This window comes from Ursus americanus, chromosome X (assembly GCF_024610735.1).
Source record: "Ursus americanus isolate L20-20 chromosome X, mUrsAme1.1.p, whole genome shotgun sequence".
NCBI classification, from domain to species: Eukaryota; Metazoa; Chordata; class Mammalia; order Carnivora; family Ursidae; genus Ursus; species Ursus americanus.
Window position 1 is genome coordinate 90,977,062 of NC_142164.1, and position 17,429 is coordinate 90,994,490.

The window sequence follows — 17,429 nt, forward strand, 5'->3', positions numbered from 1 at the left end:
AAGGCACAATGCTGTCATTGGTATTTATAAACTCACCTGAGAAAGGGAGGGAGGGAATGAGAGAGTGGGGAAAGCTAGAATTAATTGAACCCTTGCTCTGTGCCAAGCATGAAAACCCTAGACTAGTTTTCTGTGGTAGATATTATTATGCCCATCTTACAGCTAAGGAAACAAAGGCATGAAGAGTTTAAGAAATTCGCCAAAGGTCATGGAATTACTAAATGGCTCACCTGACATTGAACTGAGGTGTGTGGGAACAAAACTTTTCTCAAACCTTAGCAAAGATGGACTGGAGCAGAACTTTTTGAGGATGTCATTAACAACCTCTGCTGGAAAGTGTCTACATTTCTGACAAAAATGTTTGGGCACTTTTCTGATAAATGTTGATGAGATTTAGAGGCCTGTCTGGGAAGTGATATTTACACCTGCAGTGCATGAACCACACAGCCAACCATCTTTCTTGTCTGTATCCTAGAACCAGACCTTCTTTCTGTTACCTAGTTTAACATCAGGGTCTAACCACGCTCTCATCCTATTCAAAGATCTCTTTTAGTGGCACTCTCACATTGCCGGGAGGAGTGTAAATGTGTACAACAACTTTGGAAAACTTTTTGGCAATATCTCCAAAAGCCATACTTATGCAAACCCTTTGACGCACCAATTCTATTCTCGGGTTTGTACCTAAGAGAAAGTAGTGCACATTCCACCAAAAGCCTCGTACAAGAAGGGTCACAATTGCATCCTTTTTTTTTCTTAATTTAAATATTTTTTTTTAATTTTAACTAATCTCCACACCCAATGTGGGGCTCAAACTCACAACCCCAAGATCAAGAGTCTCATGCTCTTCCGACCGAGTCAGCCAGGCAGCCCCACAACTGCATTATTTCTAATCACCAAACACCAGAAGCAATTCTAATGTCTGAGAACATGTAAAAAGACAAGTAAATTGTGGTGTATTCATACAGAATACCACACAGCAATAAAAACAAATGAACTACTGGTGCACAAAAAAACATGGATAATGCTCATGGGCATTTTTTTGTGGAACAAAAGAAGGCTGGGCCAAAAGATAACATATGCTGTAATTTCGTTTATGTGAAGTTCAAGAGCAGGCAAGATTCGTCCATGGTGACCTGCATGAGATCAGGCAGCATTGATAGGGAAGAGGCATGACGGCGCTTTCTCCTGAGGTGGGAATGTTCTGTACCACGATCTGGACTATGGTTACACAACAGTAAAAATTCAAACATAACTGTATGATTGTTATACTTCAAAAAAATAATTTCAAGATTCCTAGTCCAGAAAGATTCTTCACCCTTACTTGCTGTAAGTTTGAATAAAACCTTTGACATGTACTGACAATCATCAGTACATCTGAGAAAATGCTTTCACATGTGACCAGCTCCAAGGTCACATGCTTTAAATCCACTGAATAGAATTATGCCCTTTTGCTGTTATTTAGCCAGAGGGCAACCTGTTCTTTGTGGCTGTGCTTAAACTCCCCGTTCATCACCAGTATATCTAGGACTGGTAGTACATCTAGCTCTCAGATTAGCAGTTGATTTCCATCCACTCACAGACTGTTGGCCGGTTAAACAGGAATCTCCCTGTCCCATCTGTCTGTGTTTCCCCACAGTTCTCACCTCAATGCGATGCACATTGAGGGGCTGTTGAATTAAACCCCAGCAGAAGTTGCTTCATACACTCCAATCACTTTCTATCTCTCCAAAGAGATGAACGATTTGGGGTGAGTTTAGCATGCATACGGTTCCCACTAAGCATTCCTGGCTCTGAGAGTCCCTTTCCCCCGCATCTACCAGATGCCCAGAAAGTGTAAGGGGATGCTAACAGCTGCAAAGTATTGCCAACATGCCCACAAGGGATAGAGAGAACCATGCCATTCTTCCTTCTAAGTAAGCCTGAGATATTTGCCTTAAAACATACACTCATAGCAAGTTCTTTGGATTATTCAAGTATGCGCACACAATCACACATACATATGCATATAAATCTCGGATGTATATGAGATATATTTACATACCACGCAATTCACCCATTTAATGTATACAATTTAATGGCATTTAGTATACTACAGGGTTGCACAACCATCACCACAATCAATTTTAGAACACTTCATCAATCCACAAAGAGACCCTCTACACATTAGCATTCACTCCCCATTTCCCCCATTCCTTTAGTTCTAAGCAACCAATAATCTCTTTCTGTCCCTACAGAATTGCTGATTTGGGATGTTTCATAAACAAGATCATACAATATGTGGTCTTCTGTGACTGGCTTCTTTCACTTAGCATCGTGTTGGCAAGGTTTACAGCACACGTCGTAACACATCTCAGTACTTTATTCATTTATGGTTGACCCTTGAGCAACCTGGGCGTGAGGGGCACCAACCTCTACACAGTTGAAAATCTGCATGGAACTTTTGACTCCCCCCAAACTTAACTACTAAGCGCCTACTGTTGAGCCTTACTGATAATATAAACATGATCAATACATGCTTTGTACATTATATGCATTATATGCTGTATTCTGACAATAGAGAAGAGAAAAATATTATTAAGAAAATTATAAGAGAAAATACATTTCTAGTACTGCACTGTATTTATAGGGGAAAATATGCATATAAGTGCACCCATGTAGTGCAAACCCATATTGCTCAAGGGTCAGCTGTGTTTTGCTTTGCCTAATAATATTTCATTGTATGAACATACCACAATTTATTTATCTATTTATCAGCTGATGGACATTTTAGTTGTTTCCACTTTTTTGGCTGCTCTGAATAATGCTCTTATGAATATTTATGTACACTTCTCTGTATAGACATATGTTTTCATTTTTCTTGGGTATACACCCAGGAGTAGAATCACTGGATCATATGATAACTGTATGTTTCACCATCCTTTGAGGGTTCCAATTTCTCCACATCCACATCAGCACTTGCTATTATCTGTTTTTTTTTTTTCAATTATAGCCATCCTAGTGAGTGTGAGGTAGTATCCCATTGTGGGTTTGATTTGCATCTCCCTAATCAATAGTGATGAGCATCTTTCGGGTGCTTACTGGCCATGTGATATCTTCTTTGGAGTAATGACTATTTAAATCCTTTGACCATTTTTAATTGGAGTGTGTTTGGATGCTTCTTCTACATGGAGCAAAATCAAAATACAAAACTTAAAAAGACATGTGATTCCCCTTTAATTTTCTCTCAGAGTGACAAGGCCAATATACAAATAACAGGTTTGGGGAAATCAGGCAGGCAACAGTGTAACATCATGAAGATAAAACAATGCAGGAAAAAAGATTCAATGAAGTATAATTATGATATATTTTTATCTATTTGGAAAACAAGTTAATTCAAAGTATAATTACAATATATTTTTATCTATTTGGAAAACAAGTTAATTCCAGTCCTGCAAGACTGCACATTTACCTCAAACATTAGCAGCACTCCATTTATTCGATTTTCTTTCAGCTAAAAACCAAGGAACTGTTAAATTGCCAACAGGCGTTCATTTTGTCAGAACTGAGATTAAAGCACCCAAGAGAAGTTTAAGCAATTCTATTCCACTGGGTGGGCTATTATTAGGCAAATTGCACTCTGCTTCTCAATATTTCTAATGAAGACTCTTTTCTGATTATCCCCCAATACCAGCGCATTCCACATCCAGGAGTTACTTGGCTTCCTTATGATGAAAACAGAAAGTGTATGCGGCATCTAAAAATTCTCTAGGATTAGTGATATCTGTTGTAAAAGAGTCGGCTTAACTTTTTCTTTCTTTTTTTTGCTTCGTTTTTGTTTTGGTTTGATTGGGTTTGGTTTTGTATGAGCCTGGAGAATTGTCTACATTGCACTGCTCAGTAGCCTGGCACCAACTCCCAAACCTGGAAGAGCCGTGGCCACTCAGAAGTAGGATTCTGCTAAACAATCTGCAACAAACCAAATGTTGCAGCCTAAAGTCCCCCAGGGCCCGAGGATCTCTCACTGACCCACAGTAAGTATTCTCAGGGCACTTAGGGTTCCTGTTACGACCTCTGCAGAAACAGTCCCCTTTACTAGCAGGGTCTGCTCAGTACTCTTTGCTGCTATGATTAATTATCCACTACCAGCCTGAGGTTTTTCCTTTATTTTTTAAGTTATTTATTTATTTATTTATTTATTTATTTATTTATTTATTTATTTATTTCAGAGAGAGAACGCAGAGGGAGGGGAGGGAGAGGCAGAGAATCCCAAGCAGACTCTGCACTGAGTGCAGAGCCTGACTCAGGGCTCAACCTCATGACCCTGAGATCATGACCTGAGCCAAAGCCAAGAGTTGGATGCTTAACTGACTGAGCCACCCAGGCGCCCCATGATGTTTTTCCTTTAACATCCAGGGCCCCTAAGTTTCCCTTGATCCAGCATTGAGAAAAGCAGCAGGCATATGTCCTCTTCAGTCCTGCTCATAACTCCAGTTCTTTTACGGAACCCACAATCCTTGCAATAAATTGTCTGATTGGAGAGTTTTCACTTTCCAAGGCTTCCCAATTTATGGTATCATTGCTTCTGAAAACTAAAGAAAGTCACTGGAGTAAAGGCAAGGAAGACCATTCCCTTTTCTTTCTAAGACCTTAGAATCAAAGTAGTTAGAGTGTCAACTTAAGAGGGTCAGACCTGACTTCAAGCCCAGATCTCCCCCTTTATTGGCTGTGATGCTTTGGGTGGGTTTATTTGACAAGTTCTAGATGTCAGTCTTCAGAATCTTAAGCAGGAAGGGAATTTAAATGAACGTTAAAAGCACACAGAATGAGCTTTGAAAGAGTTGGATGAAGTCTCTATGCTGAGCTTCCAGTAACACTCCCAGGGCACATGGCAGGGCCAGCCTCTTCTACCTAGGCTAGCAAGACAGCTGCCACACACCCTGCCTTCCCATCTGCTATCTTGACGTTCATGGTAGAGAAGTGTTTATCATTGCACAGTATAGTCTGAATTACTGAATACGGCTATATTTAACAACATTAAAAAGTAGTGATCATGGATCGCATCCAGATATTCTCCTAAAAATTGAGAGAATCCCTCACTTTGTCCCTTCTGTTCCAGTTGCTCAAATGGATACTTAGAATTTTGGATGCCAGCTGTCAAATGGGAGATCACCAGACGTTCCCACAGTAAACGGTTACTATAGGCATAACAATTAAGTCCTGTGCTTGAAAAAAAAAAAAAGATGGACAAGTAGAATGGAGTGGAGTAAACATCGGATGAGACACTAGGAAACCCTAATTCCATGTCCAGATCTGCCAACTTATTCTCTGTGGAAGCTTGGGCAAGGCCCTGGACCTCTCTGACCTCAATCACCTCATCCAGAAAATGAAGGAATTGGCCCCATCACTAAAGCCAGTTCTTACATACACATCACTAAAATTGGTTCCTGTCATAGCTAAAAGCAAGATTCAAGGTGTTTGTGGAAAACTATTAGTTCAGTCCTGTCCTCTCTCCTTCCTCTCCCAGTTCAGCCCCTTTAGGGGAAAAGTGGGCTAATTATAAAGGATTTATCTCTCCCTCTAAACTAGGGCATTCAGGCTGTGCTTTTTGAATGCTGAAGAAATTGAGGAATTACAGACCTCCTGCCTGCTATCACACATCTAACGTAGGCATTCCCAACTTGTTGAGAAAGGCAGCATTTGTTTTAAAAATGGGACAGTCAATATGTATTTGCTCTCGATATTTTTACAAAAATTTGAGCTCAAATATCTTTTATTCGCCTCTAGTTCATAAGTTCCTTGAGGGCAGCCACGTGCGTATTTTAGGGCTTAGCGGCACATGACATAGAATAGGCACTCGATATGATTACAAGAAGGTGTGCAATGATCAAAGAATGAGAAATAGATACACCATTTAAACGTGATTTTATAAAAAAACAATTAAAAAATAAAAATAATTTTATAATTTTATATTCCTTCCTGCCAGAATCCAAATGTCCAACATCCTAAAGTATTGTTTATCTGTGCAGCCTTTTCCAGCTGTGTTCAATCCATAGAAGTGCTACTTATTCTTATCATCAAATGCCAAGAATTCATCTATAACCCTGTAATGGCTTTTCTGATCTCCTGTGGAAAATGCTGCTAAAAACAGACACCTGCCATTTTTATTTTTTTGTGGGAGGAAGTGAACAGTTTAACACCCATCACCCTGCGAATATTTTTTACTTCTGGCTTTTTTGTTCTTGGTTCTAACATGATTTAAAAGATAAAATGTTTGGAAAGAATGCTTATTTAATAGAAGTTATATATGCATAAGACACGTCTTTGACCATATTCCATAGTCCAAACATCTTCATTATACTTGAATGTAGAAAGAGCAAACAGCTCACATGGATATTTACTCTGCAAGCAAATACCCAAGATAAGCATTTCATCTAGTCACTGGTCATATCTTTTCTTGCCTTAGGAGTCTCTATTGAACACTAAATTGTAGAGTTTGGTATATCAGCAGAAAAAAATACCTACAGACTTAAAATTTTGAAACAAAACTCACCTTTTATAAGAACTGCTTTGAGGAAGGAAGGAGGAGTCAGAGGCTAGCTACCTCCAATTTCTAATTCCTTAGCAAATCAAAAGCACAGACTTGTTTTTATATCTGAGTATACTCACTGTTTTAATTTGGATTTCCTTAAAAGTGGAGCTGGGTATAAAGTTCTTATCTGGGCATATTTTGGGTTTTAGTTACATTCTTAAATTCTATATCATTGTTCTTGCCCTCTGTGACTCCTCATAGTTTCTGGAGGTACAAAGGGCTCACTTTCTTGTTTTCCAGAACACTTATAGATTTATTTCTATTTTTCTTTTTTTTTTTTTTTCATTTTCTAGGAGCTGGACACAGGGTAGAGGCTTGTTTTATGTGCTTGGTCTACAATAATAAATTGAAATTGCTAATTTTCACTAAGCCTGTGATGGTGAACTAGGCAAGCACTAAAATCTCTATTTTGAGTTTATTACCATCTCTATTAAGGAACGAGTGACAGAGTGGATCTCAGTTCTAGAAACCTGTCCAGAGCTAACTCTTCTACACCAAAACATGAGAGTGCTTACTGTCCTCCAATATGCTTTCTCTTCTTCTTCCTTGAAATAGAATCCCTGTGTTATAGCTGGGCATATGGCCACGCAGCTGGAGACTACATGTCCTAGCCTCCCTTGCAGCTAGATAGGGCCATGTGAGTAAATTCTGGCCAAAGAGATATAGTGGAAGCAATTATGTGTCAGTAAATGTTTAACCACCAGCTCCCTGGGGTGGGAGGGTGGGGAGAAGAGCCTTGATTTGTAGCATTTGCTGATTTCTATGGTGTAAATACTCCCACCACATCTGATTTCAAGATACAATGTCACCAAATGCAGAATTGGGAAGAGATTGGCAGTAACACCATCATAGAATATTCCTGTCATATGGATAGCATAGATTCAAATAGCATCAATAGCATAGATAATAGTAAAATGTAGTAAAGTAGCTAAGATGAGCTTGGAATATTTACCTTTTTAAAATACATTTTGTTTAATGGTAAATTTATATAATTTAGTTTTAATTACAGCTGTGTTTAACACAAAATTCTTGAAAGTTTAACAGTTGCCTCTTGGGAGCTGGTACAAGCTGTGTGAGACAGCTCTGACACACCATTGAATGGAAGAAATGTGTGACACTTTTGTCACATTCTTAAAAGGAAGCTTCTTGCCTTCCACTTCCCCTTTCCCTGTTTCTGCGGTCCAGGATGCAAAGTGGTGGTGAGCCACTTTTAACAAAATAGATGAAGATGACATCCAAGGAGTTGGAAAAACAAAAAGTAAGAAGGAAGCCAAGTCCCTGGATGACTTTTTTTTTTAAGATTTTATTTATTTATTTATTTGACAGAGAGAGAGAGAGAGAGAGAGAGACCGCCAGCGAGAGAGGGAACACAGCAGGGGGAGTGGGAGAGGAAGAAGCAGGCTCCTAGCAGAGGAGCCCAATGTGGGGCTCGATCCCGGGACCCTGGGATCACACCCTGAGCCGAAGGCAGACGCTTAATGACTGCGCCACCCAGGCGCCCCTCTGGATGACTTTTTAAAGGAGTTTCCCTATTCCTCAGTCCATGTCCCAGGTCAGACTTTCTGTGAGGGAACAATAAGTTGTCTATCTTTTAAAAGATCATTGTTATCTGACCTCTGTTAAGGTGGCCAAACACACTAACACTGAATTTGCTACGGGAAACAGGGCTGACTTAACAAAATATGAAGTATGTGCTATTTGCTTAGCACTTTGGGCAGCAGGCAGTGAGTAAATGGATAATTCCGACTGGAAGGATGGTGACCCCTACTGTGTCTTAGCCAACATTTGGTAAAACTGTCATCTGTGCATCAAAAAGCAGGCCATTTGCCTACTGATCTTGTAGCTTCTGGGAGGGAGTTAACAAAAATCACTTTGTTGGTATATCTTGGCTTCTTTGAGCCAAGTACTACGGTCAAGAACTCAACACAGTCAAGAGTTAACCAATCTGCAAACAAAGATGGAAGGAAATAGAGTTCCACTCGGGGATGCTTTCAGCCCGTAGCCTACAATCTGAATTGAGAACCGGATCGTTTGAGGTCTGGCACTTTTGGAGGAACAACTGTTACTGCATTCCCAACACCATGGAGATCAGACTGTGGCTCTCAGCCTCTTTCTCTCAAGAGCATCTCCCATGATTGTTCTCTGCCAGACAACAGGAGCTAGACCAGCGGGAAAGTTCAGATTGAGGGTTCTGCCTTGTCTCCCCAGCTCACTGCTTCAAGCACCTTCAAGGTAGCCACCATTATATTGAGGAAGAAGAAAGATGCTTGAGGAAGATGACGAGGGTTGAGCACAGAGTAGTAGAACCACTTAGCCCTGGTTACTTTCGCATGGAATTGACTGAAAACAAACTAGTACTTTGCTCATTTTCTTGGTGGAATTGTAATGACAAAACCTGTTTTAACCCTAAAACAACCCCTACTCCCTCAGATCTGTACTAGTAGCAATTGAGCTATAAAGAGCTGTGCAAGCCCCCAGGAGGGTATACTCTCCAATGCCCGTTTCAAATGTAGCCCTCCAGAATAAGAGACAAGGGAGTTAGGCCCAGAGTAGAACCCGGTGGCACTCCACCACCAGGGCACGAACTTGTCACTATTGCTCTGCAGCAGAATTTGCTACCCGTCCTGGATAATGAGTGTCATGTGTTTCCATTCCTCCTCGTCCCTGAACGGGAGCTTTAACTGTGGTTATCCTATCTCTTCTCACCATGGTATATGGCTGGTCATTTGCCTGTACGTTTACAGGTTGCCAGACCATGAGAAGTCACATCCAAACCTCAACGTCAGAACCATGTACCACCTCGAAGTATTGAATCACTGTATTATGTACACCTTGAACTAATATTACACTGTAGGTTAACTAACTGGAATTTAAATAAAAACTAAACTAAACAAAACAAAAATATGCATCACACAGAGATGCTGGGTTTTGAGTTAGATGAAGTAACTACATGGCTCTTTGTGCTGTTTCCTGGGGAAAGTGGTATTCATGGATACTTGGGTGGCCAGAGAGCAGACCGGGGCCTGGACTGCTAAATGTATCCAATATTCATTCTTTCTTTTTATTTTTAGTACTAGAAACCTCCCCTTCGAAACTAGGTAGCCACTTAGCTAAGATGACATTTCCCAGACCCCCCTTGCAGCTAGTTGTGGTAACAATGTACTGGTGTGCAACTCTAGGGTCTTATCCTTAAAAAGAAGATGTCTGGCCCTTACTTCATATTCCCTTTTTTCACCCATGGGTTAATACAGATGTGGTGATGAGTCATCTCCTTTGACTCTGAGGATGAGAAACAACTAAGCGGTTGATAACAGGAACAGGAAGAAAGCTATGTGAGTCTCTTGCTAACCCTGTTCACCAGGGCCTCTTTACCCTTCTGTTCTATCTATCAGCTTGGACTTTCATATGGAAGAGAAACAAATCTTTCTTCTTGTTAAAGCCATTGTTATTTAGTCTTTGCTAAAACAGCTGAGCCAATATGAACAGGGTGCTTCCATAAGAATTCCAGTTGTCTCAAATAAGACACTAATTAATGCCTTTGCTAGAAAGCCTCCTCCTCTTTCAAAATTAGTTGATTATAAGTAATCAGCTTATTGAGACATTTTATGGACCAATATGGTTTTTTAATTGAGAGGCATGATCCTTATGCAATCTCATATTTCTTCTCAAAATTGGTTTTAATTGCTTGGTAAATGTAATTATGGGGAAAATTACTGTTTTATATGTTGCTAAAGGTTTTCAGACAGTACGCTATCTCTGCATTTCAGTTTGGGAAGTTTCTACTCATCTGTGTCCCAGCTCACTGATTCCTTCCTTGGCTACATCCAGTCTACTGACAAGCCCATCAAAGGAATTTTTCATTTCTATTACAATGTTTTTGATTTCTAGCATTCTTTTTACTGTTTCTTAGACTTGCCACCTCTCGAATTACTCATCTTGTATGTGCTTGTATGTTGTCTATTTTATCCATCCTAGCCCTTAACATATTAATCGTAGTTATTTTAAATCCACTGTCTGATCATTCACAAGTCCGTGTCAGAACCAAGTAGGGTTCTGATGTTTGTTTTGTCTTTTCAGATTGTGATTTTTACTGTCTTTTAACATAGTTTGAATGTTTTTCTTGAAAGCCAGACACACTGTATAGATAATGGAAACTGTGGTAAATAGGCCTTTTGCATGAGGTTTCATGTCAATCTGGCTAAGAGTTAATCTGGCTCTGTTTAATGCTTTCCTGTAGCTGTAGGGGCCAGAGGTTTCAAATGCCTTCAGTGTACCAGTTTTTGCCTCCCCTATTGACTTTGGGCTTCCCTAGATACTCCTCCTCAGAGAGAGTCTCCTTCTTCCTGCTCTTTTGGCTGAAATCCACCATTATTATATTGGAGCCCCGATGGTGTGGTAGTAAGGTGTTGGTGAGTGAAAGCATCATGCAAGCTTATGATGAAATCCCAGTCTTTTAATGGGCCCATATCCCTGGGCTGCGACCTTCACAAGCATTTCTTATCTTTATTTTTTGCCTCTTAGGTAAGAAAGGAAGGCTAGATTGGAATGGAGTTGGAGAAATGCCCTTCATCAAAGTGGAATAAGGCTCTGGTAAAGTAATTACCCCCAGGAGAGTAGGCTTTTATTTTAGAGAATACTCTGGACCTATTTCACAGTGGCTACTCTTTCCCGTTGTCAGAGCTACCAGGGGATCTTTCCAGTTCTTCATCATGAGAACCTTGTGGGGTTCTTAGAGGTAAATCCCCAAGTATGGGCCCCCCACAAGATTGCATCACCCAGGGGTTTTTCCTTTTCATCCTGGTCCACATTCAGCCTCCAGGAATTCCTCAAAATTACCATGTTGGTGTTCCTACCAGTTTATGGCTCTAGCCACTTCTACTCTAGGTAAAAAGATCGTGTCTCTGGATTTGGGGGTGGTGGTTTGCCCTGCAGCCTCAGTTCTCTTAAGGGGTCCAAGAAAAATCACTGGTTTTTTATTTCAGCTTTTTGACAATGTCCAAAACTCTTTACATGTTGAAGCTGAAACCAGAGATCCAACAGTATACTATCTTGACTTTTAATAATATGTTTGGATAAAATATAGAATTTGAATGGAAGTTGCAAATGATTTTATTTCAAACTTCGATCTGGTAAAAATGATTCTTTAATAGTAGGAACCTGGGATCTGCTGGGAAGGTGTTTTTATAAATGTCTGAGTGGTAGACAGGGTCTAACACCTCAGAATCATGCTACAGAGATGGGAATCTTCTGGGCTAAAGAATAGGGCTGACTCTACCAAAACTAGCCAACAGTTTCCTGGCCTATTTCTGTAGATATCAAATGAATTTGGATTTTACCTGAGGCTAAGCAAATGAATTTCTAGTGATCTGAAGGTATATTCATAATCTCTTCAAAATCTGAGTACATTGGAATGGGGAAAAGGGCAGGAAACCAAATGGGCATCCAGAGTGCAGAGCCATAAAAGTCAGTGGAATCAGGGAAGGTGAACTCTGGAAAACACCCAGACACCAAGTAACTGGCCGAGACTTCCATAAAGTGAGTAATGGTAGCCACAGAACAATCTCAGATCCCACAGTGTGGACTAAGGTTGTGGACTCAGTAATGTGGCCCTGAGCTGGGGAAAATCTCAGTCCCCAGAGGGTCCAAGATGTCCCAGTTCTCTTGGAATAAGCAGCCTGTGTTATTACCTCAATCCACCATTGACTTGTATGACTTCACTGCCCTGGACTTATTTGTTCAATATTCCCTTCACAGCCATATGCCATTAGCACTGTTGGTTTCTCTTTCCGTGTCTAGCAAATGATCCAAATCTATTTCCACCCACATGTTCCCTCATGTACTCTTGAGAGTGGGATAGTTCCTCTAAAGAGAACCTGTCAGTGCTAATTAGGGAGGAAAGCCTATGTGGCAATGTGTAGGTTTAAAAGACAAGAAAATCCCCCATGGAGGTTCTGTAGAACACTTCGGATACACTGACAAGTTAATAAAAAGCTTGATTCAGTGACATTTTTTAACACACTGGCATGGAAAGTACCACTGGAAATAAAATGACTTTCAAGGGAAAAAACGTTTCATTGAACTCCGTGAAGAGCTATTATTGGTCTTAAATCTCCTCTGTTTCATGGCTCCTGAAGGAATCCATCGAAGAACAATCGGTGAGGGAGTTGGGTTCCCACTCTGGTTCCACAACCTGACAACAGCTTCTTTGTGGCATTTGGGAGCATCATTGTTAGAGAAACTCACTCATCCAGGGAAAGCAGGCTGAGTGTTCTTTTATTCTTTCCGAAACCTGTGTTCACACAGAGCTAACTTGGAAAGGGGGTGAGAGGAGAGGGGAAGAGGAAGGGAGAGAAGGAACCACGCTGACCCAGATGGATGTGTGTGTGCTCTGACGGGAGAACAGTCAGGAGAAGATTTGGTAGTCACAGCTTTGAGAATGCCAGGTTTGATATTGTTTGTGTCAGATGTGTGAAGGATCACCGGGTTTACAAAAAGATCTCTCCCCTCTCTCAGAGCTCTTGTGAAAATAGCAGAAAGCTCTAACTATCTGCCTGAGCTTCACCAGCGTTCTAACAAGTGGCTTAATAAATCAGGCACATGGGAGCCAAGCAACTCAATAGCTAGTCTGTACGTATTACGTGGCTGGCGAGATGAGAGTAAAGTTATTGTTAAAGAAATGGCAACAGAGCTCAGTATGCACAGTAGCTACTAGAGCTGGCAATTCAACCTAGAAACAGAGAACTCTTCTAACTTCTGAGTGGCTTATGTCCATTCATATTTATGACTACCACCTACGGCCATTTCAAATCACCTCATCTCAGTAATCTAAGAGAAGCCACTTAGTCAAGCTGTAAGCATTTATGCTCATTTTCATGAAGTAGATACAGTCAGACTTACTGTGGTCATGAATTTTAATGACTCAAGAAAATAAACAACGTGGTAGACTAATCGCAAAAATGGCTCCAGTCCTCTCCCTCCTGTATCTACGCCCCTCAGGCTGTGATATTTCCGCTCCGCCCTTGAAGAGGTGGAGTCCTTTCCTTTACCTTTTGAATGTGGGCCAACTTGTGACTTGCTTTAGCCAACACAGTACAGAAGTAGTGATATCATTCCAATTCTGAGCCTAGGTGGCAAGAAACCTTGCACTTCTGCTTTCTCTCTTGGACCCATTCCTTTATATAAGTCCTAGCTCATCTGATGGAAGGTGAGAGGGCACAAGGAGCAGGGCCTCATCATCCCACCTGAGGCTACCCTAGACCAGACAGCTGACCAGAGACGTATGAATGAGGCAAGACAAAATAAACTGAGCCCAGCCTACATCAGCAAGGTCGCCAAGCCAATCAATAGACTTCCAAAACATTATCGATGGTTATCGTTTGAGGGATGACATTTAGCAGTAGCTAACTGACACGATCAGTGAATATTAACCTTCTCTTGGACCTGCTGTCTGATTTTCTTTGGACTCATCCTGATTTCTTACAGGTTTTAAACATGTGCCACAGTACTTGTTTTCTTTACTGATATAATATACAGAAAGGGGTATTATTTTCCTTATGAACAATGCTAACTTTTTACTTTACTCAAGCCCCAAGTCCCTCCATCATTCTGAGAAATGTCAATATCCATACGGAAGATTCTTTCTAGTATGATTTTTCTTTAACCTTCTCGATTTAAAGAAACTTTACCCTTGTGGGCTCTTCAGTGGCCATCTCTCATTCCCTAAATTCCTTCACGCCAGAATTTTTAACCTCCAATAGCATTAGCCTTCTCATATTTTTCACCATGTCTGATATTCAAGTTTGTTGGAAGTTTCTATCTTTGGTTCCTCCGTGTTCCTGCATTGTGTCAGCTACGTCTTGGTCTATAGCGCGTCTGTAACAGACACTATACGCTGGTTCATGTCAGTATCGAACCCCTCCTCCCCGAGCAATACATAGGGATGTACAATAGATGCTGGAAAATTGAGACCTTGAATTTCTGGTTGCCTTTGTAAGGAGGGGTGCAATGTGACACAGTTCTGTCCAAAGAGGTTAGGGGAAGTCACAGTGGAAGGCTTCCCTTCTTGAAGAAATCTTCATTAAGAGAAAGCCCTTGACTCCCTCCTCCTTCCTGCCTCGAACTCAGATGTGATGACATGATTGTTCAGCAACTATACTGCACCCACAAAGATCAAAGCCATGTGACAAGGATGACAAAAAAGAATGATATATCGATGTTATATATGACATGGAGTTACACCGTGACTTTAGATCCATTCTTCAGGATTTTTGTTGTATGAGAAAAACACTCTCTTACTTACTTGAGCTATTACATACGGTCAGGTTTTCTGTTGCTCATGGCTGTATCACACAGTTGTACTGATACAACTCCCTTTCCTGTTTGGTCCTTCTACATTCACTATATCTTGCCTTCTATCACACCGCCCTGCAGCATTCCAAACTAGAATCCCTCCAACTGCCCACCTACCCCCAGACCTGAATTACAAAGCCTATCTAGAGAAATCATACAAGTATGTTTTCTTACCAATATAAACTTATCTTCAGCTTTAGTAGGTAAAATATCCTGAGTTTTACTCCACACTGGAGTAACTCCTTCCTCTCTTCACCTAATAGCAGCAATTAAGTTTTCTCACTCTTCTTACTGTTTGTAACATGACTTTGCAAAAGTGCCTGGGCCAATACCCTTTTGTATTTATATAGAAGCCATAATATGAGAACTCCTTGTTTCACTTTTCTTCCTCTTCTCCATTCTTTCCTGGAAACTTATCTTTATTCCCACTCTAATTTCTTTCTTCCCAGCTCAGTGGAGAAGTACACTATTTTTTTGTTTTAAGTCAGCCCCACGCCTCATGTGGAGCCCAATGCAGGGCTTGAACTCACAACCCTAAGATCAAGACCTGAGCTGAGACCAAGAGTCAGATGCTTAACTGATTGAGCTACCCAGGCGCCCCTAAGTACCCTTTTTTCTAACCAAAGCAATTTCCTCATTGCCTTAGTGGTCATCTCCTACTTGTTCAGGGATCACTCTGCATAGGTCATTCCCTCTCTCCCCTGTGTTTTCAACCACTCCCTCTTTGCTGGTCCTGTCTCCTGAGCATATAAAAGTACTCATATCTCCGGGGCACCTGGGTGGCTCAGTTGTTAAGCGTCTGCCTTCGGCTCAGGGCGAGATCCCGGCATTCTGGGATCAAGCCCTGCATCAGGCTCATCCTCTAGGAGCCTGCTTCTTCCTCTTCCACTCCCCCTGCTTCTGTTCCCCCTCTCACTGGCTATCTCTCTGTCAAATAAATAAATAAAATCTTAAAAAAAAAGTACTCATATCTCCACTATTTTCAGATAGCACCCTTTCCCTTTATCCATATTCCTCTAGCTGTTGCCCTCTATATCTCCACACTGCATTGCCAGTCTGTCACCACACAATGATAGATTGTGTTACCCTTATATTTTTCAAAAGCTCTGCAGTTGTGGTTCTGACCCCCCCCCCCGAGACCTCATTGAAACAGCTCTGATTAAAGTCAGCAGAATCCTTCTAATTGCATAATTCAATTAATAATTCTTTCCCTGACATTCCACACCACTAACCACTCTCTCTTCGAAACTGTGTATCAGTCAGCTATTGCTGCATCACAAACCACTCTGGAAGCTAGTGGCTTAAGACAATAATCACTGACTGTTTCAACATAGGTGTGCAGGTCAGATGGAGGTTGGTTGATATAGGCTAGGCTTAGCTGGTGGTGGCTTATCCTTCTGCTGTGTCCAGTGAGCTACCCAGGCTAGTCCTTCTCCTTGCAGAGATGTGAGAGCACAGGCCCAGTTGTGCAAACTGCTTTTCAAATCTGTTTGTGTCACATCTGCTAACATTCCATTGGGTGAGGTATGTCATGTGGTCAAGCCTAGACTGGGAGGGCACTGAAAATGTACATAATACAAGGAGCAGACATAAGGAGGGTGAAAAATTAGTCATTAGTGTAATTTAGCTACTCTGTCACTCTGTGTATTTTTCTCAGTGTGTGATATCACTTCTTCTATAATTGCTTTTTCTCTGTCTTTTTCAGGGGCTCTTCTGATGCCCACCCCTTGGATGTGAGTGTTTCCCAGTATTTCAACCTTGGTGCTCCTTTTTCTCCTCACTCTGCATATCCCCTCCCCACCATATTCAGGAGTCCTACTTTTATATCTCCACATGTACCCCTTCTCTAGCCAAATGGAAGCATTTGTAGTCTTCCACATGCATTGTACTTTTTCATACCTCATGCTTTTGAACATTCTGTTACTTCTTCCTGGCAGTTTCACTGCTCTTAGCCTGGTTACCATCTGCACTCTTTCACAAGTCAGCTCAGCTAAAGCATCACCTGCCCTGCATCCCCCATCCCTCAATGTCCAGGCTAGTGGTCCAACATAGCAAGCCATCAACAGACATTTGTTGAGATAGCTATTTGAAATAAAAATATGTATTTAATTTTATTCCAAATTTTAAAAAAAAAATCCAAGTCTGCTGGGCAAAGACAAACCACCAAAATTTGTTTTAGCCTACGGAGATGAAAGGTGACACAGAAACAGATTTGATACTGCTTTTTCCTCCTACTTGTCTTTAAAAAAAATTCACAATGTGATATGTGATAGCTGGAAGTGAATGATTCATTTTATTTTGACCTCAAATATAACCTCCAAATGATAGGCCTTAAACAGTTTTTTCCCCCTAGTGGATGACATACTATTTTCTGAAGTTGACCTTCACCTTCCTTGTTTATATAAATGGCTGAATGCTTTTCTTTGGTAAAAGCACACTATGTCCAACCATGTCATTGGTATCTAACATGTACTATGTAATGGCTCTAGTAAATATGAAGGAATAAGTAAGT